Here is a 24,502-nt window from a genome sequence, read left to right as displayed (position 1 = left end):
GTGTCGTTTAATATCTGTTATAGTATATGACACCTTGTAAAATTTGGTTATAAATTAAATTTACTTCGTGGATAACGTATTTGATTAATCAATTAAGTATTTTTGCTTCCCTTTTTGGAAGTTTGATGGTCATCCATAATTTAATTCGGCATAAGTCAATGCTGATTGGTAAAACCGAGGAATGTGTTAAGGTACATCTTTTTATTTATTCAAAATTTTTTTGTTTCCGCCTTACCCCATCGAAACTCCAAACTTCATCAATGGGAGCTTGTGATTACATTACGCGAATTAATAAGTCGTTATTAATCTTCTTACGCTTCAGTAACTGCTGTTAAGTTCATTTGAAAGGAAACAACAGACAAATTTACGGCAGTGAACAAAAATTAAATGAAAAAGTGAGATTGGAGTTAAAAGTTTTATCAAAAAAAATATCGCGATTAAGATTTGAGCAATATTTCTTCACTGGCAGTGGCTCAAAAGTGAATATAAAGTCCTAATGGGCAGACGCATGGCTTGAAGGACGCATACGTATCCTTTCTTTCGCCTCATCACCCTTTCGGTTCTCTAAAAGAGTAAATGGTAATGAATGGGGCAACATTGGCAGAAAATTTGAAAAGAATTCGAAATAAAGTTCGTGAGCAGGTGTTTTATTCCACGACGCACGGGATATTAGATAGAACTTCCGGAAGGCTCCATTAAAGAAAATATTTCTTCAAAAGTGTGAAATAGGCATCAAATATCTCCACCAACCACGCTGTTTCCTATACTTTCATGACTCTTTCGTAGAATGCTCCGTAGGGAAGAGTTTGACTTAAGACTATGAAGTATTTCCTTCAATTACACACATTTTTGCAACATTTAGTTCTATTTCACCCATGGTATATTTTATTATTTTCAAGTAAAAATGTCGAGATGCTTTGTTTACCGAGCAAGCAATTCCTATATCTAAGGCTGTAGGGCACTTCCCAACTCGTGATGATAAGCAAGAGTGACGCATCGTTCCCTGCCGAAATGCAAATGCAAAATCCTTTTAGGTAAAAAATCATCGATGGTATCCCAAATGATGCGTTTGCAGGGATTATATGGAGTTGTTACTAAAGCTTACATTACTAAATGTCTATACTTGATTAGTGAATCCATGCCCACAGCAATTTTGTATCTCGTGTTACAAGGGCATAAACCATAGTTAAGATATAAGTGTAGGGATTTTGGATAAAATGTTTCATATCGAAGCTAAATATATTCACCAACAGGTTTTCTCTTCTAAATCAGTATATTATACTACTTGCTTTATATATATATATATATATATATATATATATATATATATATATATATATATATATACATACATATATATATACATACATATATATATAAGTATATTTATATGTATACGCATATGTATATATATATATATATGTTTTTTTATATTATCTGGTATTCTATCGGTTAAGGTAGGTTTTTGTATAGATACCGCTAGTCAATAAATATTCCGTAAATCCTAACAAAACACAAAATCCAGCATCCTAATCTACAGGTATCAGGTCCCTCTACATCTCTGAGTACTTTCTTCCTCCTTTCATCCCGTCCAACAACCCTATCCTGTTTCTTCCCTTTCATCGTTTGCCTAACACTCTCCCCTCAATCACAGTCTTCAACATCCCACTGCCGGTCAATACACCCTTCATCCACTTTTCTTGCCTCCATAGGATTGCTCCCAACAAACCCCTCTCTTCACCCACCATACCAAGTACTTCCTCATTTGTTTTCTTCTCGGTCCATTTCACCTTGTCCATTCTTCTCCACACCCACATTTCAAAAGCCTCCAGTCTACGTCCATCCTCCTGCTTCAAAGACCACGTTGCCGCGCCGTACATAGCTACGCTCCATATCAAAGTTTTTACGAGTCGTTCCTTGATATCCTTTCTCTAGGTCCTTGCATCAATTGCTTATGCAGTAATGAGACCACTAATCGAGAGGAAAATAAAATACGATCAGGATGCATTCGCCTTTTCCGTAGACATAGAAAAAGCGTTTGATAGAGTGAATTGGAAAAAACTAAAGAGTATATTGAAGAAAGTAATAATGGATTTGAGGGAAAGGAGGCTATCCGTAACCCGTACATGTCTCAGGCTGCTCAGGTGCGAGTGGGGAATGAGGAGTCTGGATGGGCAGTGTAAGTAGTAGGTTTAAGGCAAGGTTACTCATTATCACCGTTGCTGGTCAACGTATGTGTGGAGTAAATGATTAAGGAGGCTTGGGAAGAACTGGAGGTAGGAATGAGAGTGGGCAGGGAATCCGTAAAATCAGTTAGGTTTGCTGATCACCAAGCTTTAGTTTTTCAGTCAGCCAAGGGTCTGCAAGCATTGCTGAGTGAATTGGAAATTCAGTTGGACGGGTATGGAATGAAAGTCCCTTCAAGCATTTCTGAATTGGAAATTCAGTGCGACAGGTATGGGATGAGAATCAATATTAATATAACAAAGGTTATGTGATTTTCCAGAAAGAAAAAGGCTAAGTTAAGCATTAAAATAGGAGGGCAAAAACTAGAGCAGGTAGAACAGTTTACGTATCTTGAAAGTGTTTTGGACCAACACGGTCAATGTAGTGGGGACGTAAGGAGAAGAATTGCGCTAGGCAAATAGGCTTTCACAAGGAGGAGGAAGTTGATGACAGGGACGTTAAGTAAGGATATTCGGAAAATATAGTAAAAACATTCATATGGAACGTAGCTATGTACGGCGCGGAAACGTCATTGAAGTAGGAGTTTACTGGATTGTTTTTTGTTAAGAGTCACGAAATATTTATTTAGTAGTTGTATCCATCCAAAAACCTACCTCAACCGGTAGATTACCTAATAATAATAATGCATATATATATATATATATATATATATATATATATATATATATATATATATATATATATATATATACAGGGTTCGTCCGGAAAATAAGTGTACTTACTCCTGGGCTGGGCGCGCCGCTCCAGGCACGCCCAGCACCGCTCTGACGGGCTGCGATTGGAGGGGGGTATGTTGGCAAGCGACGCTGAAAAAGGCAGTCGGCTCTGAGCTGTGGTGTAGTGAGGAGCTCTGTTAACGCGAACCTCCGCGCTCGACCCACGTCACGGAACGCGATGCCGAAGCAGCGTTATTCCATCAAATTTGCGGTAAAGCTTGGGAAATCGTCTACCGAAACTGTCGGTATGATTAACCAGGCTTACGGGGAGTCAGCCATGCCCAGAAACATGATCTTTCGGTGGCACAAGATGTTCGTGGAGGGCAGAGAAGAGGTCGACGACGAGTCTTCTAGAGGGACCCGATGATGCCTTCGCGGGAGCGTTCCAGGAATGGGAACGCCGCTGGAACAACTGTATCGACTCACAAGGGTCCTATTTTGAGGAATATTAGCTTAAGATATGTAAAATTGTAATAAATTTTTGTCCTGAGCTCAGTACACTTATTTTCCGGACGAACCCTGTATTGTATATATATATATATATATATATATATATATATATATATATATATATATATATATATATATATATATATATATATATATATATATATATATATATATATATATATATTATATATATATATATATATATATATATATATATATATATATATATATATATATATATATATATACATATACACACATAATAGAAGCTGTAACGAAAGCGATATACTATATATCTGTTTTAATACTCACAAACTAGATGTGTGTGTGTTTATATATACATATTTACTTTTCATTTCTATTTTGTATTGTCATTGTAAAAATGCCAAATATTATACGAAAAATTATCGTTAAACTATTTATACTGGAGTAATACTTTTCCATGTTTTTGATAGTTATGCTTTTGATAAAACCATAGTGGGTTGCAATATGATTAAACTAATATGGCATCGCGGATACCCATGTATTTGATTTAGTAAAAGCTTTTCCTATATTACTTAATCCCCCATTTTACCAAAAAACAAAATAACAATCCTTTAGTAGCTGAAGTAAACTTAGAAATTGAAAACTAAAATCTATCAGTGGAAATCCCGGAAAGGGCATTAAAATCCAAAGTTTTTATGCTAATTTTATTTTAAGGCTCTTGCCTTGACTCTTTTATGTAAAATAATGACCGAAATTCATCATTTGACAATTTTGAGCAAACAAATTGGAGTTTTCTTGAATATAATGGCGCAGCATCCACAGGGGAGGGTATCAACCTCTGATTTACAACTGAGGGAAGAAGGATTCCCTGTGAAAGAAAAAAGTGGCTCCTTTCTCAGATCTCACCGAAAGACACCCCGAAGGGCGACGCGCGCTGTTCGATGTCCTTTCTGAGCGGCTGAGGTCGGGAAGTGGCTCCAAGTCGTCTTATCGAATAAGCGGGGATTGGAAAAAATACCCTTGGAAAATTCCTCGGGCCCGTGCGGCAGCGGAGGGCGGTTAGGTGACCCTCGCCAGCCATCCGAGAGATGAGAGGGGGGGTCGCGGTGGGGGACTGCGTGGGGGGGGGCCGGAGAGTTGCTTGAAGACGAATGAGAGGGCGTAACGCACAAACCCCCCGACCTCCCAGTGGCGGCACTTGATAGCGGAGGAAGAAGAGGGTAAAAAATGTATGCATTATCGTGTATCCGAAAGACGTTTCACACTCGATAAAAGTCATCAATTCGGATGGCGTGTGACTTATCAAGCGAGCAGTTTCTCTGGAATCGGGCGGGATATTTAGGGAGCGCCCGGAGAGAAAGGAGAGAAGGAGGAAGTGAAAGCGGCGGAAAAATCAATCAGATCCTCAACCCTTCCCGTTCCTCCCCCTCTCCTCCCTGCTAAACACTCTCCCTTGGGCGAGAAAATAAAATTCACTCTCTTTGAAATATTGTTTCTTTCGTTTTTAAATCCTTGCCTCTGTTTTTTTCTTTGATGACTTTTTTTCGAGAGAAGGAATGAAAACACTCTCGTCGCTCCTGAATGTGCGCTCCCCTCCCTCCTTTCTATTCATGCCACGCACTTACATAGGATGTATATTTATAACAACAGGGATATCCAAACATTATTGATTGGCGTCTCCCTTAAGCCTACGCAATTCCCATGCGTCGCGCCATGCACCGTCTTAAGGAAACAAGGAGATGCTTTCAGGGGATACAGGATAATGACAATCGGAGTCATGAATTTTTTGCATGCAAATATTTCCTGGAATCAGCAGACTATTTCCGTGTCAAAAACTGAGATGTACATGTTATTTCTGGTTGTTCCGTGCTTACGAAAGATAATATACAAAGCATTTGAACTATTATTATAATAATAATCATTAGAAATATTTATGCTGTATCAACAGAGTCAGATTAAGTTATTCTTAATTGTTAAACATGTTCACTGTTACTAAGAATATTCTCTCTGCAGTATGGGGGGTAATATATTTTCATAAATTTTAAAGTTTAAATTTATTAAAAATTGAATATTCAAAAATAACCTAATTCGAAGTCTGAGGCGACGGATTTTGTTCCTAATCTCATATCTTGACGTAAACATTATAGCGTTTTATATTCAGCTTCCTGTTTTCTTTTCCCATATCTCTACTAGCACCCTCTTCATCTACATTTACATCTACATAATACCCCGCAAGCCGCCGCAAGGGCGTGTGGCGGGGGGTGTTAGGTCACCAACCGTAAAAACGAAAAATACCACATGCAAAAAACAACACGGAAAATTACACCCCAGCAGCGCACACACTCATGCAAAACTCCCTCCATCCAATACTCATGCAAACACATACACTGCAAAACAACAAAAAACTGCACCCCAGGATACAGCACGAAAGCCATCCTAAAACACGCAAGCCAGGACACAGCAAGCAAGAATGTGAAACATCACTACCACATGAAAATGCACCACAAAACACTCTACCCCCCAAAGAGACAGTAAAAGGAAGGGAATGCGAAAATTCTTCAATTGCACTCTCAAGACAGACATACCTGCTTGCTCAGTATATCTCACTTTTAAGCAGTGGCGGTACTGGTGTTTCATGTTGCTAAGTTCTGCAACGGCTACGACCGAGTTCAGACGCCATCATCGGCTTAAAGTCAAGAAAATTTGCTTTGTGGCTCCAATTCATGGACGGAAATGAACCCATGGCCACCGGATTGGCCGGTCAGCGTGTTTCAAATTGAAATTTGAAACCGTTTCATCCTTTCATTTTACATCCCTGAGGTAAGTTTTTGAAATTTCACCTGTCTTTTTGTCCAGTCGTAGGTTGAAGTCGCTTGTAATCCCAAGTGTACGTAATTCATTTTGAGAAGGGCCGGCACTGTAACCTAGCCTCATCCTCCCTTTTGTCCAATAAACTCAATGATTCCATTTCCTCGTCCATTCACCCTTGGAAACTACCTGCACGGCCATTACGGCAGCTAATTTTATTTCTCAGAATTTGTATGCGCGGGCCTTTGTTTTTCCCATTGTTTTTTCTGACGCTTACTCTCCTCCCCCAACCGACAATTAAACAGTATGTTCCACCGCCTCCCTCCTTCTCCGCCTCGTGAAACAAACGTCCATTCCGGTAGCATTAAAACGGAGCGTATTTAATGGATTCATAGCGAAAATAAGTTCCCTTTTAATAGTGGAACACGACGCCCTCTGGTGAAACCTATATTTTATTTCGCTCCGCCCCACCTCCGACCACACCCACTCGCGGCCCCCATCCTCCTCAGCGGGAAAAAACACTATCTTCTCCCCTTACCTCATACACTGTCTTCATACAGCCCCCTCCCCTCCCCCCTTCCGCCCATCCCTCCCACGCACCCTCCACCCCCTCGCCCACGCTCCCTCATATATCACTGTCCTCTCTCGCATTCTAGAAACCCAAAAAACTTTCCCTTTTAAATTCCTCTCTCCTCCCCTCCTCTTCCTCCCGGCAACACCCTACACCACCATCACCTCCACACCCCCCCCCCCCCGCCCCCCACACCCCCAAATGCACACGGAGGCGGCAACGCAGGCGGGCGCACTTAAAAAAAAACACATGGAAAAACGCAGGAGGTTGGAAAAAACGAGAACTTTTCCATCACCTCAACTCTCTCTACAAACAAACCCTTTTTTCCCTTCTCCTCCCCCACTTTCCCCCGTCCCTCCCCTTCACCCCCGCCGTTTCTCCCCTCAGCACTTGGCCGAATGCTGCCGACTCCTTATGAATCCCTCCTCTTCCCCTTCCCTTTGCACGTGATTCCGAAAGATGAGAGTCCTCCTCGGTGAGAAACCAAAGGGGCGCGGTGGGACAGAGGCCCCCCCGCCCCCCATCCTAACCCCTGAGAGGGTGTCGGAACACGCCACATTAGCTTGGGTAATTATTTTCACGTTTTCCCGCATCGTGTTATTTTTTGCTCGTCACTGAATGGTGAATTGGTGCCGTCATGCGGTGCTTGGGATGAACTCCGTGGGAAGTGGCTACTCGTATGGTGCTCGGAGGTGCCGAACGTTCCCAACCGACTGACCGGTTGAACCGTGACTCTCTGGCGGACGTCTTTTGACTGATGTGGCAAGAAACATTGCTTTACCCCTTGGGCGAAGACACTTGAAATAATTATTGAATTGGCGATTGTGCTCAGAATAATTTAGCGGAGTTAAATTTGTAAAAACTTTTTTATGATAAACGTAGCAGCGAATCCAAAATATTAGAGGAGTTAAGCTTGGAATCACTAAATGGAGCGAAGGTTAAATTACAGATTAAATCTCTTACACAAATGGAAGAAGGTCTCTCTATCAGTTAAGTTGAAAATGTTTTGTTACCCCAATCGTCCTACGGTAATAGATATCATGTCAGTGAAATTAGAGAGATAAAGTGTAGAACAGGTAGATTTAACGTGTCATTTTTTCCACGAACCAACGGTGGCCAACCGCGGTAGAGGTACAAATATTCGAGTCAAAATTATTCTGGTGTGTTTTCACGCCATGCCACACACCCCGGCGGTAGCTTCCAAGGTACTAAATTACCTTATGTGTGAAATTCTCCGAAACAAAAGATCGCACGAACCAAGTTAGATCTGGTTCCAATTTGGACCGCATGACCCTGTGCAGATGATGGAATCCATTGGAACGTGCGGCGTACACCTTTTGCAATTTAAATGCAAAATGACACAGTCTAAGTGATTCGGGTCCATATTTGTAATTTTTGATATGAAATCAAGGCAATTTTGATGCAGATGTATATCGCATTTATGTAGATTGAATGTAATTCATTTTGAACTGATTTTGTAGCAGTTTTGTAATGGTTAGAGACGAATTTACACTTAAGAAAGATATTGTGTTCGCGTATGTGTTTGTTTGTATTTGCAGGTGACTACCCTGCTACAGTCGATATATCCAACTCCGAAGTGTTTTAAATTACTGCAATATTTGGTACGCATACTTTACCACTTTTTTTGATAACATTTTCCATAATAGATAGATAGATAGATAGAGGTCTTCATTTGGGCGAAATTGAGACCAAATGGTCTCTTCTTCCATTTAACCCATCATCGTATACATATTATATTAGGCATTAAACTTATAGTTACATTCAAATGTACACATGAAAACATATAGACAGACATAATTCATTTAGCACAGATTTGCACATCGAAAAGAAAAAAGTATAAAAATATACACACACACACACATATATATATATATATATATATATATATATATATATATATATATATATATATATATATATATATATATGTGTGTATATATACATATGTGTGTATATATATATATATATATATATATATATATATATATATGTGTGTGTATATATATACATATGTGTATATATATATACACACACACCCACACACACATACATACATACCTACATATATACCCACATACACATACACACACTTACATACATATATGCATACACATACCTACACAAATATATATACATATCCACTCACACATGCATACACACATAAACATACTCGTACATGCATGTATGCATACACGTGCATAAATACATACAAAGAGAAGGGGGGTGTGAAAAACCTGCGAAAACCCTATTAATTAGAGGAAAGATACATGTACATCGTAATAATCATTTTTACATAGTATACATATTATTAAGTTACTGAAATTGCAATGGAAAAATCAAATACATTGACAATACATGCGGAGTAATGAGAAGCGTAATATTTCTAAAAATAATGATGCAAACTCCTACTGCTTGAGATGATAAAACAAAAAATCAGAAAAAAAGTAGACACAGTGATATGTATAGCAGCCGAGCGGAATGAGGGGGAGGGTATATTGGTTAAGTTAAGTACCTGAAGAAAATGAACTTATGAAGTGCTCTTCTAAATGTTGTTGTTGATGAAGAGTTTGTAATGTCATCTTGGAGAGAGTTCCACGGACGGCATGCTGTAACATGAAAAGATTTGTGAAGATTTCCGTGCGATGGTGTGGGACAAGAAGTTTATTATTACACCTAGTATATCTGTTGTGGATTGAGCTGATGAAGAGGAAATATTTGTATAGATATTTAGGTGTGTGGTTTGAAAGTATTCCGTAGAGAAGTGAAAGAATATGTAAATGCCTGCGGCCTTCTAGCTTTAACCAGGATATTCTATTAAATGAGTCGTAAATATGATCGTACTTCCTAAGATCACATATGAACCGCACACAGGAATTATGGTTCCTCTGGAGTTTGGTTTTCAGTTCGCCTGAAAGGTCTTGGTATACTACATCACAGTAATCAAAGTGGGGTATGAGAAGAGAGGACACCAGAAGCATCTTTAAGGAGGGGGGAGCAATGTGCTTTAACCTTTTCAGTGAAGGCAGGGATGAGTTAATTTTTCTGCAGATAGCAATTGCATGATCAGTCCAAGATAAAGTTTTATTTATGATTAAGCCTAAATTATTTACTGTCCTTAGGTATGGTATGATAGAGCCTTGCAATTTTAGTGGTGGTAGTTTATCAATACTGAAAATGAAATATGTACATGCATCCCAGGTTGTCATTCTTGTCTCAAGGTATGATGCCAAATATTATAATTAATGAAGCAACTGAAATTTCCGTTCAAAACAGCTGGGATGGAAATCTCGAGAAAATCGAAGAACGAAGATGAGTTGAGGCATTGTTAAAGAGTCCATTTTTATACGCATCGAACACTCTTTCACCGAAAAAAAATGTTAGGAATTCATTCTTCTATACTTTGGCACTAGCCATTTGATATTATGATGTAAGCCCAGTTTCTTCAAGCTCTCGTTGATATAAATTCAATTGATATCGGAGGTAACTTCTTATCATTGACATCCACATAATAAACCTTCCAACCGTCGCAAGGATGCTTACAATGGAGAGGGGGGGGGGACACCTATCTTTTGCATGCAAATCATTACTTCATTCATGTATAAGAATATAAATTTCCTCATCTACAAAAAGACTCTAACGTTTAGTCTCAAGCATTTCTATATACGCCAATGTCACATTATATTTGTGTGTTTGACTAATTCATAAATATTTGCATAAAAAGGTGCAATTATCTTTTACATGGCCAGCTTTTCATAAACCCGTCATGACTGCGGAAGAGTATGTTTCTACTGTCATGAAAGGATATCATATCTCTCCAAAAAGTAATATGTTTTAAGTTTATCTTTTTATTATTTATTTATTTATTTATTAAAATTTGCGTGTGCAAATAGACAATTTCGGGTGGCACACAAGTCTCAAGTAATCACCAAAATTAAGAAATAAAATCAGCCAGTAAAAAAGTAAACTTAAAGGAAACTTCCAAACACAAATTTCTAACACAAAAAAAGAAAATCCCCATCTTATTAACATCAATCAATCAATTTAAAAAAAAGCTATTATATAAAATTTTACACAACACATCAATCAAGTTATTACATAAACTGCTTACATATTTTCTTAAAAGTATTCACTCTGTTAGGAAACGGCTCGAATAGTCATGCAGGTTAGGTGTTCCAATCAACAAAATTTTTAATATTTATTTAGAAAATTAATTTTTTTATTCATTCTTTGCGCCCGGACTTTTACCTTGAATTTGTGGTTATTTCACCCTATAAAATTTGGACATCCCATCTCTTTCCATGTAGGCTTCCGCGGAGATTATTGATGTAGGAAGTGGTTCTTTCGGGTTTTCTTCCGCGTGTATCCATTTTTCGGACGATATTTCGCCAACGTTCCAGTTGGCTTCCTCAGGTCCACTGAAGTGGACCTGAGGAAGCCAACTGGAACGTTGGCGAAATATCGTCCGAAAAATGGATACACGCGGAAGAAAACCCGAAAGAACCACTTCCTACATCCCATCTCTTTCCTTAAATTTGCCGAAGCTTTCTCTCTCTTCAGAATGCGGAAAATTCCACAAAGTCTGCTTATTTTTCTTCTACTTTGTGAAGGTTCCCAACTCAGCCTTTTTATCATGCCAGACACACTATTCACCCTCCCATGCTTCCGCAGTACAAATCGCGCAGCCTTTCTCTGGACCTTCTCCAGTTATGTCCTTCTTCGTGCGGGCCCCATACAAGCGATGAGTACTTTAGAATTGGTCGTACCATCTTATGTTATCTTATACGCCTTTTCCTCAGTTGCTCTCACTTTCTTTTTGAAGTTTCTTATCACCCAATTAAGAGTTTTAAAAGCTATCTTAACAATGCATTCCCCACATCTGAGTAGATCTATGCTAAAGAAATAGATGCCTGTAATGAATAAGATCCTCCCTACCTCCGCCGTTCTAGAGGGGGGAGGGGTGATTTGAGTTAGTCATGATGAAAATGCGAAGTCATTAGCGGGCTAAAGAAATGGAATGGACCGGCGGAAACATGAAGATGGAATGGTAGTTTGTTATTTTGCGACATTATTTGAAATAGCAAGAATGTTAAGAGGGTAATTACGATAGGTAAAGCAGAATTTAAAAGAGGAGGGAATTGGCACATCCTCCGAGGAAGAGATAAGTGAAAACTTTAAGGAGGTTATATTTTTACGTAGTTGTATCGTGAACTGGGCTTTCGATTAAGAGTGGGAGAGTACAAAGGAGGATTCGAGATTTTGATTAGAAAAGAAAACATCAACAGTGATCAAGTCGAAGAGAGAGAGAGAGAGATAAATACAAACACAGAATTAAATTCTCGGCGGTGAAGTGTATCTTTTATCCCCTTAGAGAGCTTCCATCCTCCGTTGGTCCTCTTTCGCTTCTTATTTCCATTTTGATCATCCTAATGATCTGATAATGCCACCCACAGCACTGCATTTACAGTGCTGATTTCAGTTTTCCTTCTGGGGACTCCGAGTCCTTTCTGTGGCAGGAGTATTGCGCCATCACACTCTCCTCTTCAAAATGGCAACTTCCAAATGTTTAAGAAGAATCCACTTCAGGTCTTTGCTCACTCATCTTTCATTTCATATGCAACATTGTTAAGCGTATCACTCTTGTCACCGCAAGAAGTGTCAAGAAGTTTGCAGCGACACCATTTATTAACCGTTTAGACGGATCGTGCTTGATAACCCACACGATTTCGGTCGCAGTCTGGAGTGCCCTTCCTTCCCGGGTGTGTCCTGCCAAAGCCCGTTCCACATGGGGAGGGAGGGAGGGAGAGAGGGGATGCCGAAATAGCTCTCCAGGCCCGGGGTCTCCTCTCTCTTCAACACTCCACACCCCCTCCCTCAACCCCTGCCCCCCAATAGACTCCCTGTCACCTGCCATCCATCCGAGCGAAACGACTGCTGCCGATCCTTCCTCACCCCCCTCCGCACTCCCCCTCCACACCGCACCCAGCCCAGAAGGACATTCCATCTTCCGCCCTCTTTCTGGCCGCCCCCGCCTCATTCCTCCGATCGCTGCCTTTCTATCTCCCTCCCTCTCACTATACCCGTAAAAGTACATGGCTACAAAAATCTTTTCACGGGCTCAAATCTCGTCGCCCGCCCCCGCACGCGTTGCTATCGGTCTTTCAACCTATGGTTGCGTTGCCCTCTTTCTATCTCCTCCGAACTTTTCGTTCGGGTGAACAACTTCTAGTCGCGTTCAACTTTATCTCCCTCTTTCCACGGCCATCGATAGGTCCTTTGAGGACAGAGGTGGACAGATATGCGCAGCTGGGAAGACGGATAATCTTGACTCGTAATAAATTTGAGAAGGACTTCAGAAATTTCAATGCATGAAGTTTCCATCGACTTTGAGGAGTACAGTGGTATGAAACTTTATATTCTTTCAGGCAAACCAGTTTTTGCTTTTGCCTTTCACGGCCGTTATCAAAATGGGGTTAGGTGGTGGGACAGACTCCGTAGTCTCAATCTTGCCCTAAAATAAACACTATCCTTCTATCAAACCCTGAAACTGTTGTACATTTAAACGACATACGCGGACGCAGCCCAAAAAATGTGGAAATCACCTACTCATCGCCGCGGAAACCTGCGAACGAAAATTAGAGTATTATTCATCAGTCTCCACTTTCGCTCTCAAAATCCTAATTACGAGAGCTGTCTAGAAATTGACTTCCGTTTACGTGTAGCGAGCAAACTAATGAGAGCATCCGAATGTTTGCTGTAACGACACACACACACACACAAAAGGACAGTACGCCTCGAGCTATAGTGTTTGGTGGAAGGCCGTGTCGTTTGTATACACTAGCGAGTCAAAATGAACAATGCAATTGGAAATCCCGCCAAATGTGAAATGCGTTCAGGGATTAGAATTTCCCTGGCAATAAACTTCAAAGCTGCTGACATTCATCCGAAAAAATGTTGCTGTGCACGACCTATGTGACGAGTGACGGTGCTGTGCTGGTGTCAGTCAAAGGTTGAACGGGCAAGTGTCCATGATGTCTCAGAACAGGCCATCCGCAATTTCACCTGTCACAGGGCTATGCCGAACACTGCGGCCCAAGCGGTGACCATTGGTGCTGCGGCCATTTTAAACTGAATGCACCACTGCCTCACTCCGCCTTCACTTCTTATTTCGACTCCGTATACTACTTCACAAAGTTAACCTATGAGCACTCGTACATACGTTTTTGTCTGAGACATAGGATCCCAATCTCCTCTGCTTGAATGTGAAGGCCGAATATAATTGGTTTCCTTTAATTAGTTCATCTATATCTATGACACTAATCAATCAAGACACTCAAGAATGAAACCTTAGTTAATATTTTTTTAATTTGGTGCAAGGTCGAGATAAAGATAAATCTGGCTGTGACTCATACGTGACTCTTAAGGCATAAGGCATATTTATCAATAAATAATCTAAATACTGACTATTTAGGAGTCCCCTCGCTACATTAACCTGCTCTATACACTTTTTATTTATCATTGAAATGACAATCTGCTGAATTTCATTTCGAAGCAACTCTGTCGAAATACGTTAGTAATACTGTGACTTGAAAGTTCGATGTAAATAAAAGATTTTCACATACTAAGATCTCTTTTCTTTAAACTTTTTACCGTACGGCATTGTTTACACACTCAAATATGAGTTAAGGGAAATGTTGGATTAAAAAATAAATTTCAGTTAACACCGCAATTAAGAGAAAATATCGACTTAAAATGAAAATATCATGAAAATTGTGCTCAAAGCAACGAGGTATCCATAGTACGGTACGAAAACCTCTTCGTGAGGTAGCAGTTTTCCTGAAAGTTGTACCTTAATAGGCTAGCTTGATTTCTCTCTAGAGAAAAACTTAATGCGTATAATAAAAATGTAAGCCATAAAAGTTAGGTGAGAATGAATGTGATAAAGAGAAATTTACTTCATTCCATGGGAGATATCGCTCAGGGAAGGAAGGTTAAATTACAGATTAAATCTCTTGCATTACGAGTAAATGGAAGGATATCTATTTAGCAGTGATGTTTAAAAGGTATTATTAGCCCCATTTTACTGTGGTAAGCAAGATTATTTCATATAAAATAGAGAGATAAAGTGTAAAACAGATGATTTAAGATGCCATTTTTCCCACAAACAAGAAGAGTTAAGAATAATATTGCCCGACCGCAGTATGAGTAAAAATATTCGATTCAAAATTAGTCTGGCGTGTATTTACCCCCAGCTCGACTCCCTAATTTGCGGAGAACTAAAAAATAATAAAAAAATTATAATATTCATAATAGTATGCATTTCACGTTTGCACCATAACGAATGTTTTAGTTACAAAATCTCATCCGTTACGGGTGGCGCATATAATTCTCGGGGAACTATCTCTGTTCACGTCTAATGCGGAGAATCCCTTGAAATGTTTTATTTGACGTCTATTTTGATTCCTGGTGGCAATGAAATGTCCACTTATGATCTTCTTTCCTGAAAATCAAAAACTCGTTCCCTAGAGCTTCTATGGGTTTCGTTCTGGTTCAGATAATGTCAATTTCAGATCACTGAAAATATATTCGTAATTGAGTTTTTGTTTTTCAATTTGCAAAAAAAAAAGTTTAAAATAATGACACGTTTATGTAGCACGCGAGCGAATATACGTTTTCATCAAAAATGACGGAAAGAAGTAAAAACAGGAAAAAATTATGTGAAAATGCCAAATAAATTAGGTTTCTGAAATTTTAACCAATTATGACGAAATTTAATTAAAATAAGGTCCTTGAAGAATGTTTGCACGTCGGGAAATTGTTTTGACGAGTTTTTCCTTTACTTCAAACAGACCTTCATTCAAAGGGAACAGTAAATTTTTAAATTAATGGAAAATCTATTCTTTGGAGCCTAAAATTCCATTCGAGAACATTTGATTATATAAAAATAAATGTTTTTGAGGAGATTTTAAGGAACCAACATTAAACAAAAGACCCGATTAATAAGACTTATGATATAATTCATAGCAGTAATCATTGTCACTAGGGAACACTTAAGCCTGTATGTGTTTAGTTGTGATTTCCATTCACAAAAACTTTTCCCCGCTTAAATAGTCCTCACTGATAACCCTCGCATACTCTTAAGTGTATTTGGTACGGAATCTAACAATAACCTTCCAGCCTAATTCCTTTCCCAATAATTTCACGTAATACCCCCGCCAAACCCCTTCTTCCAACTTTACTTAAATTCTAAAGCAGTTCTGTGGCGTAGTTGTGCTGAAGGTATCACTATTCTCTTTTTATATCTGAACTATCTGGCTTAATATCTTTGCCATGCACATTCGCTATTCATTTTTTCCATCTATCTAGAATCTTTCTCTTTCCGAATAAAAAATGTCCTTCCGGAGTTATTATATAGTTAACGCATTTTCACATTGTGCTTCCACAAAGTGCGTCCACTTTTTCTCTTAGCTTGACTATTTCTCATTTCTTTTTTAAACTCTCCACACCCTCGCACGGCGCGCCTTTCTCCACCACTCATTTTTAACACAATTACTGTCCCATCGCAGTTTCAATTTCTCTCTTTGTGCTACCTTCTGCCTTATTGTACGTTTACATTCTTCTATAGGGTCCGTAAAATAAGTATCAGGACTGGTTCCAAAAATCAAATTTTATTGCAGCTATCATTAAAATTACTTAATAATCTTCAAAATACATTCCTCCTGCGTCGATACACTTAGTTCGGCGTGTCTGCCACTCGTCGAAAGCCCGCTGGAAGTCGGTTTCCGGAATACTGTTGAGAGCCTTTGTCGTCGCCGCTGGAAACGCCCAATGAAGTCGAACCGATATCTTTTGAGCTCCTTTTGAACTGTCCTTTGAGGTAATAACGTTGTCGAGAAAATCTTCATCTTCCTGGACGCAGTACAAAATTTTTTGCGAAATTTCCCACCGCGACAGTTTTTGTTCCTCGCTCAAGACTTTCGGCACCAGCTTCGCGCACACTTTCCTCATCGCAAGATCCTCTGTTACAATGGTGTGGACGGTTCCGACTGAAAGGCCGGTCTTCTCATTGATAAGGGCGATGGTTAAACGCCTGTCAGAGTCCAAACGTTTTCCACTTTTTGGCCACCTGAACATCGGTTCGAGCGGCCGTCCGACGCGGTGCTCGTCTTCGACGAGCTCCCGGCCTTCCTTAAACATTTTTTGCCCCTCAAAAACTCTTGTGCGGCTTAAGGCATCATCCCCATCAGCCTGTTTAATGAGTTCTAGGGTATCCGACGCGGATTTCCCGAGTTCAACGCAAAACTTCACAGCGTAGCGTTTCTCGACGGTGCGCTCCCTGCTGGCGCGACGACACCACAAACAACCACACGTCACAAAATCCATCTCCTGTCTCCACGTATGCACGGAGACGACTGAACTAAAGTGCGCCTGAGTGGTGGAGGACCCCTCTACCTAGCCGAACGGTCTGACACCCATCCACCGCTCCGTTGAGGCTAACGCGAACCAGTCACGATACTCATTCTACGGATCCTGTATATATTTCTTTGAAACATCTGTTTTTTATCCTCCTAATCATTTTATCTGAATTCGATGGTTTCCTTGTCCTAATTCTCTGAACTATTTTTTGAGTTTCCTTTACGGCTTCGATATCCCCTTCTTGACATGTTTCCATTTATCTCCTAATGCCCCCTTCTCCCTGTTTCCACTGATATATTGTCTATTGACGCCATGCATTCCCATTCTTAACTTCTGGTTAACGCTCTTCCACTCCATATTCTCATCGATATTGCCTAGTTTATGCACTCATATATGACGTTATAGTTTATTCGGAACTAATTATCTTCTTAATCCAAATTCACTCTCGGGTGAAAATGCGAATTGGTTACGCTTTTATCTCTCTGCATAACCATCATTGAGTTCAAAGACACTTCTCTTCGAATTTACAGGTATCGTCTGTGCATAGTTACATATGTTCATTGTGACGCATGAGTGAGGAATTCATCTATCATTTACATAATACCCCGCAAATCGCTGCGAGAGCGAGTGGCGGAGGGTGTTAAGTCGCCGCCCGTAAAATAGAAAAAAACCACGAGCAAAGCAAACATATCTTAACAATCCTACACCCACAAAGGACTATATATTCATGCAAAAACCTTTTTGATTTACACGCATGCAAATACATATACTATCAACTGGCATACACATGCACATGTACCTACAAATGTAGTAAAAATTTATCCAATAACGTGAAAATTAAAATTGAAATTGAGTAAGAAGGGGAAATTCCACCATTACATTAACACGCAACTCTTTCTTGACCCAAATCATGTTGGGAATTCTCACTATCTTATTCCCATTCTCCCAGCCCCACTGTCTGCGTTCCAATCCTCCATTACTAATAAATGTTTAATTTCAGTTATACTCGCAATAATTTCCACTACCTGATGGTATATCATGTCTATTTGTATTTCATAATGATAAAGTGTTGGCACATGAGTCTGAATAATCGCCTAATTTACAAGTATTGCATTAGTATTACTTGTATTTGTTCTATTTGTTCTCATCCTAATAATATTAGAACCACCTTCTGTACGTTTACTACACATATTCCTACTTCTTTAATCAATACAATTGCCATCCATCGCTATTACCCTTCCCCTTTGCTGTACGTTACAATTAATGTTCCAGTAGTCACTGATAACCTTCCTCATTAACTGGCAGCTCTAAAATAACTACACATATTTCCTCCCCTTATCTTCCGCTTTATATTTCCTAACCCTTTTTGCCATGAGCGTGTTGCATGCTTTTCTAGGCACAATTCTACCTGCTTCGGTTCTCATTCATATCTTCTTCCCTGCTGTTGCTGTCGATTCCTCTTTGCAGAGATTTCGTGGGATGACGGCCACGGAAGCCGTGCCTCTCCCTCTGCCGGGCACAACACAAGGTCTGAGTCCTGTAGTTGCCACGCCAATTCTGAGAATTGAGTCTGTCATATATTCCTGGAGCAAATAACTGACGTGGAATCCTGTTATTTCGTCGGTTGTTTCTTTCCACTAGTGATACATCTGCTCATTTGGCTACCACACTGACGAACATACGCTGCGTGGGCTACCTTTCGTCCGCTCTACCCTTCGACTGATCTGACGTGGGTGATCCAACTAGGAGTAATTACGAGACATGCTTATAAAGTAAGGGTCGTTTGGTCACAGGAAATGTACTCAAATGAATCACATTTTATTGGCACTTTTAGTCAGCTACAAACCTACTTCATTTCTCTACATAATCGCCGTTCACTTCTAAGCATTTTTCCTACCACTGCACCAGCTTCTTTAACCCCTCTGATCATAGAAGCTCGCCGCTTCAGAGTTGAACCAATTGACAATGCCGAGTTCCTCTTCGGTTTCGAAACGTTGTCCACCGAGCCACTGTTTCAAGTGCAAGAAGAGGAAGTAGTCGCCAGGTGCAAGGTCAGGACTGTACGGTGGGGGTGGGGTCCCAAAAACTCTCATCCACTGGACATTCTTCGCTCCTTGTGGTGATCGGTGAGCATTTTCGGTACCCACCTTTCACACAATTTGTGGTATCCGAGGTTTCCCGTAACAATATTGTAGACAGTAGTGCGTCCAAGTTGAGGAAATTGTTCAACCAGGCCATTAACCATCAATCGACGATCACATCTCAGTTTTTCTTCCAATTGCGAAAAAAATTCATCGATCAGAATACTGGGCCTGCCACTTTGCTCTTCATCGTGGACATTTGTTCGTCCATTTTTAAATCCAAGGTACCATTGTCTGAACTTTCCTTTACTCATAACTGTACGTCCATAAACTAGGCACAACTCCCGATGGATTTCAGCAGCCGACAATCCTTTTGAATTCAAGAATCGTATGACAGAACAACTGGCACTTAACAGCTGGCGGGATGAACGATTGTCGCGGACATTGTTGTTTGCATGCACAGACCAGCAAACGGCTTCTGAAACAAAACAAATGCTACTATAGCTTCTCAATGAATTGGTAGATGGCGCTGCAGAAATAAAACTGTGTTTTGAAGCACCAATATTTAAAATAAGCAAATGGCCCTTACTTTATGAATATGCCTCGTATCACTACTCCCACAAGCACACATCGAGGGGGTCAAGAGATCACACAAGTCCATTCCACCCCGTAAAGGTTGTGGTTCATTTAACAGGATGATGTTTCAATTAGTCGAGTTTTCCATAAATATCTTGTCCAGGGTTTTGAATTCAGCTTTAATGTTAACTATTCATGAGATTAAGACACTAACTAGTAAGAACACGGAATTGAATGCTGGACGTAATCGCTAACTGAAATCATGATTAAAAGTCTCTCCGGATGTTTCTTATTAGTCAATGGCGTCAATCGAATCCCTCATTCATCGCCGTTCCTATCCCTATCAATGTAAGAAAACGAAAGAGTAATCAGGGACTGCCCTTCGTTGATCCAGTCCATGGAGCCAGAAGGTCACCGTTCTGTTTGAATCCCACAACCCTTACCCGACTGGGCCTTTTCTGGATGGGTTCGCTCGCTTCAGCCACCGCTCCGGAATACAAATTAGGCGGAGGCATTAAAGCGGAGATGAAAATTTAATTTTTTCATCCCTTTTCATTGGCCAGTCGTGAAATGAAGCCGTCTTTTTTGGGGATATTTGTGAATGTTTGGATCGGAATTATACGACCCATCACAGCAGCGGGATACATATTTTACGACGGGACGAGACGTTGTGGCTCGTAACCTCGGCTGACATCTTCATCGAAACATGCGTGAAGGAAATGCCGCTCATCTAGAATATTTTGTAAGCAAATTAAGGCGAATTTTTCTCAATTTACGCTATTACGATGGTGGCATAACGTTCAACTGCAGTTGCTGATTAAAAAGTGCTCTATTAAATACTGAGCGATTTTTGTATATCTTAAGGTTCTCATCTCAGATTCTGTATACGTAAATTGCAAAACACTTAGTACCCTTTGGTACAAATTTTTCGCGAACCTAGCGGCCTTTCTTCATACCCAATTCAATTCTTCAATCAACGTTTTTTGGGTCCATGAATGGTTAATATGATGAAATAAAAAATAACAGCTGGAGGTCACTACATTGGAGTAACAGCCACCAGATCTGTCGTCGTATCTAACCCGATGTAACTCATTACCCTCGGAGACGTTCACCTTGACAAAAAAAATATAAGGAATAATTAAGAATTGCTTGAAATGAAAATGGAAAGAAATTAACATGCTAGTGAATGAAGTAGAAGATGGGTAACTCCTAAGTAAGGTGGTGGTGATTTCCAAGCAGCCATAGATAACAGCTTAAAAAAGACACTTGGCGGAGACAAGACTAAATAATATGGATTAAAAAATTAAAAATAAATCAATTCTTCATAATAAATAGCGCACCCAATTCGTTAGAGAGTGCCAAAAGACCACGGAAGAGTGGGTGGAAAGCCGCTGCGTGTAAATCAATGAAAGCATGGAGAGGAAAAAGGGTGAAACGGCTCATTAACGGGTGAAGAGGCAATTCGGACACCCACAAAGTCCGAGATGCTGAAGGAATAATACTAAATGATGTGGAATACATCGGAAAAGTATAAAATAAACGCAATGAATAGGTATTAATGGCCAAGACCACTGGTAGGTAATAAAAATATCGAGATGTAAGAAGGCGAGTGGGGCAGAATTTGTTGAGAAGAAACTTCGATCTTGGATTACAACCGTGAAAGACGTGAAGAATTACAAGGCACCAGGAGTTGGCAAGCGCAGGGATCACCAAGGCGTCCAAGTATCAAAGCGGAACTTCTTTGGAATAATAAAAAAAATAGCACCAACAGTGGAAACCAACCATAGGACTTCGAGAAGAATATGATGATTGCAATACCGAAGAAACCAATGTCAGATAACTGTGTATATATACATTGAGCCTGGCATATCACGCATCGAAAATGCTCATCCGGATAAAAGGAAAGAAGATCGAAGAAAGTCTCGCGGAAATTCTATTTTGATTCAGGAAAAATCGATGATCGAGAGAGACGATACTTAGCTTGAGGGCACCGGTCGCAATAAATGGTGCGCGTAATCATTTAAAAAAAACATTACATCTGGGATTCGTAACCTTGGAGCCCTTCGACAACTTCAATGGAACGAGATGTTCAAGATACTGATTAGATAATGCCCATGCAAAAGAAACATGCAAATAAAATAGAAAGAAGCCAGCTACGAAACATCTTGCCAGTACTATTCATTTCATATCTAGAAGAGATATATGGACTAGGAACAAGAATTGGGCATGAAAGACATCAAGGTAAATGGAAAAGAAATAAACAAGCATCAATTCGCAAATGACTTGGCGAGTAGTACTGCTGGTAGTACTCCTACTGTAGTTCAGAAACGCGAGAGGACTTGTAATCAACTATTAATGCTCTGCTATGGATCAAGTGCTTTGGGAATATAACATGAGCAGGAAGGAAACTGAAATACCTTTTAGTGGAAGAGAGAAGCTGGATTTCCATATCATTCGACCTGCATTCGATTTCAATATCACTCGAATAGTGTAATTAGAGAAAGTGAAACCCTTAATCTACTTGGGCAGCAGTATAGCCTGGGATAGAAGGAGTTAGTGCGACATCAACTGAAGAATAGCTCAAGTTAACAAGGAGTTCATGAAGAAGAGGTTACTACTGTGTTTAAAGAACCTGAGGTTGATCATAAGGACACAGTTCGCCGAAACGTTCGTATATAATATCTATGAACACTTTTAATCATTTGCAATATTCTTTTCCTTTTTTTATACTAAAACATCTCTAATATATGTTACTTCCAGCTTGTTGCAAAGTGGTATTTTCCAGTTCCGGTGCGAAGTTGTCATTATAAGTAATGTAAATTTCAATCATTAAATATCCCCTATCCAATGCTAAATCTTTCGTTCCCTGAAAGGTATGTATTATCCATTTATTATAAAGATATCCATTCCCTTTTGTTATAATTAATTGTCTCTTCGCCTTTCTCCTTGGTCCTTTTACTACTTTTAATTTTACTACTTCTACTACTTTTATACTCCTATCAAATCAATTGTGTCCCAAAGTGAGCCCACTCCGCTTGGTTCTACTTTTCTGTGTGTTATTCTCTTCCTCTCATATTCTTCTGTAGACTGAAGCCGATCTCATTTTATCTGTACAGGTGATTTTCACCATATTTCTTCAGTAGTCAGTTTTTAAAAACACCTATTTTCCCTGGTCTCCTTTCTCGATCCTCGTCTTTGATCCCACATTAGCAGTAATGATCATGATGAAAATCAAGATGATTTTATAATCGATCCAGGAATTTGTCATTCCTATATCTCTACGGCCCTAACCCAAAGCATTGAAATAAACAATTTTTTTTTGGATTCGTCGCTATCTTCCACCCTTAATACCGTCCAAAACACTTACCTCTCTCTCTCCCTCTCTCTGTCTCTCACATCGCAAATTCTCCACTCAGTCGCCCATTCTTCTACATTCCAATACCTCATGCACCTCCCGCCTTACTGCCTTCTTCGAATTTCCCTCAACTACTCTCTCTCTCTTCTCCCACCATACTCAGCTTAATTTTGAAAAGGGTTATCGTCATGCAACCAGCATTAATGAAATTAAAACATGCTAAACGGAAAATTTAAATACATGTTCTAATGGTGTTTATGAAATATTTAAAAGTTTTTACTCACCATCCTTTGTTATATCCATTGCTGGAAGACTTCGTCAAAAGCCATCGTTATTTATGGAGGCTTCGATCCACTGATGTGTTCTTACATATAAGTCGGTAAATGAAACAATTATTTGGGAAGCTTACCTTCCCCCCCCCTTCCAAAGAAATCGTTTCATTCACTTGGCGATCCGTGCCAGCTGGAATATTTTTCCTGCTAATGGAGCTCAGGGAAAAACAGAGGTTTTTTCAATCTCTTCGCTCTCCATCGGTGTAACAAACGCGCCATCGTTATCCCGACTCTGATCCATCCATACAAGTCTCCTTCAACCTTATCAGCGTAAGCCTCTTTCCAGTAATTCCCATGAATCACTTTAATGGGCTACCGGCGAAAAAATTCTTCCTTGCGCAAAAGAAATATTTATTTTTATCCCTGAATTCATTCCCCGGCGCCGAGAGGATTTCAAACCATTCTCCGTCAATAGCCTGGATTTCAGCCTCCCACGACTCTCCCTGGAGCACTAGGAGCGGCGTTGACTGTTCTACGTCCCTGGATGGTTCTCAATTAAAAAAAAATTCCACATGTGCCAGACGAAAGGGCCAGGAACATGTCAAATAAATTTTTTTCTATTCCTCCGCCTAAAAACACTTGGCTTCAAGAAAATGGTTCAAGCTACACAATCAGAGCGTGATGTGGAGTTCTTCCAACATAGAAATGTCTGGCGACCCCAATATGAATGCGTGTATTTTCGTTTTTCTTTCTTTCCGACGGCGCTTCGTTAACGGCCAGCCAGCTAGAACGCGGAATGGCGGGGGAAGGGAAGGGGGAGCGGGAGAGAGATAGGGCGTGTGTGGGTGGAAAGGACTGCGGCATTTTTAAGCGTAGGGAGTGGGCTAGTGGCGCCAGCCTAGGGTTTTGTTGTGCGCCCGGAAAACTCTCTCCCCCTCCCACCTCTTGGCTCTTGCCTCAGTTTTTTCGTCTCTTTTGAAACTAGGGAGCATTAAAAGAAAAGTTCC

The 24,502-nt window shown here is 40.0% G+C and overlaps 1 protein-coding gene across 1 annotated transcript in view; it reads left to right on the top strand.

The window, feature by feature from the left end:
* Nucleotides 1-24,502, top strand: part of LOC139687250 (neural cell adhesion molecule 1-like) — a 614,029-nt gene that overhangs the window by 189,352 nt on the left and 400,175 nt on the right. The gene's annotated exons all lie outside the window — the stretch shown is intronic.

This window comes from Hetaerina americana, unplaced genomic scaffold, assembly GCF_022747635.1.
Source record: "Hetaerina americana unplaced genomic scaffold, ioHetAmer1.1.p SCAF_18, whole genome shotgun sequence".
Taxonomy (NCBI): domain Eukaryota; kingdom Metazoa; phylum Arthropoda; class Insecta; order Odonata; family Calopterygidae; genus Hetaerina; species Hetaerina americana.
The sequence above is the reverse complement of the archived record's forward strand: the minus strand, read 5'-3'. Positions and strand labels throughout refer to the sequence as shown.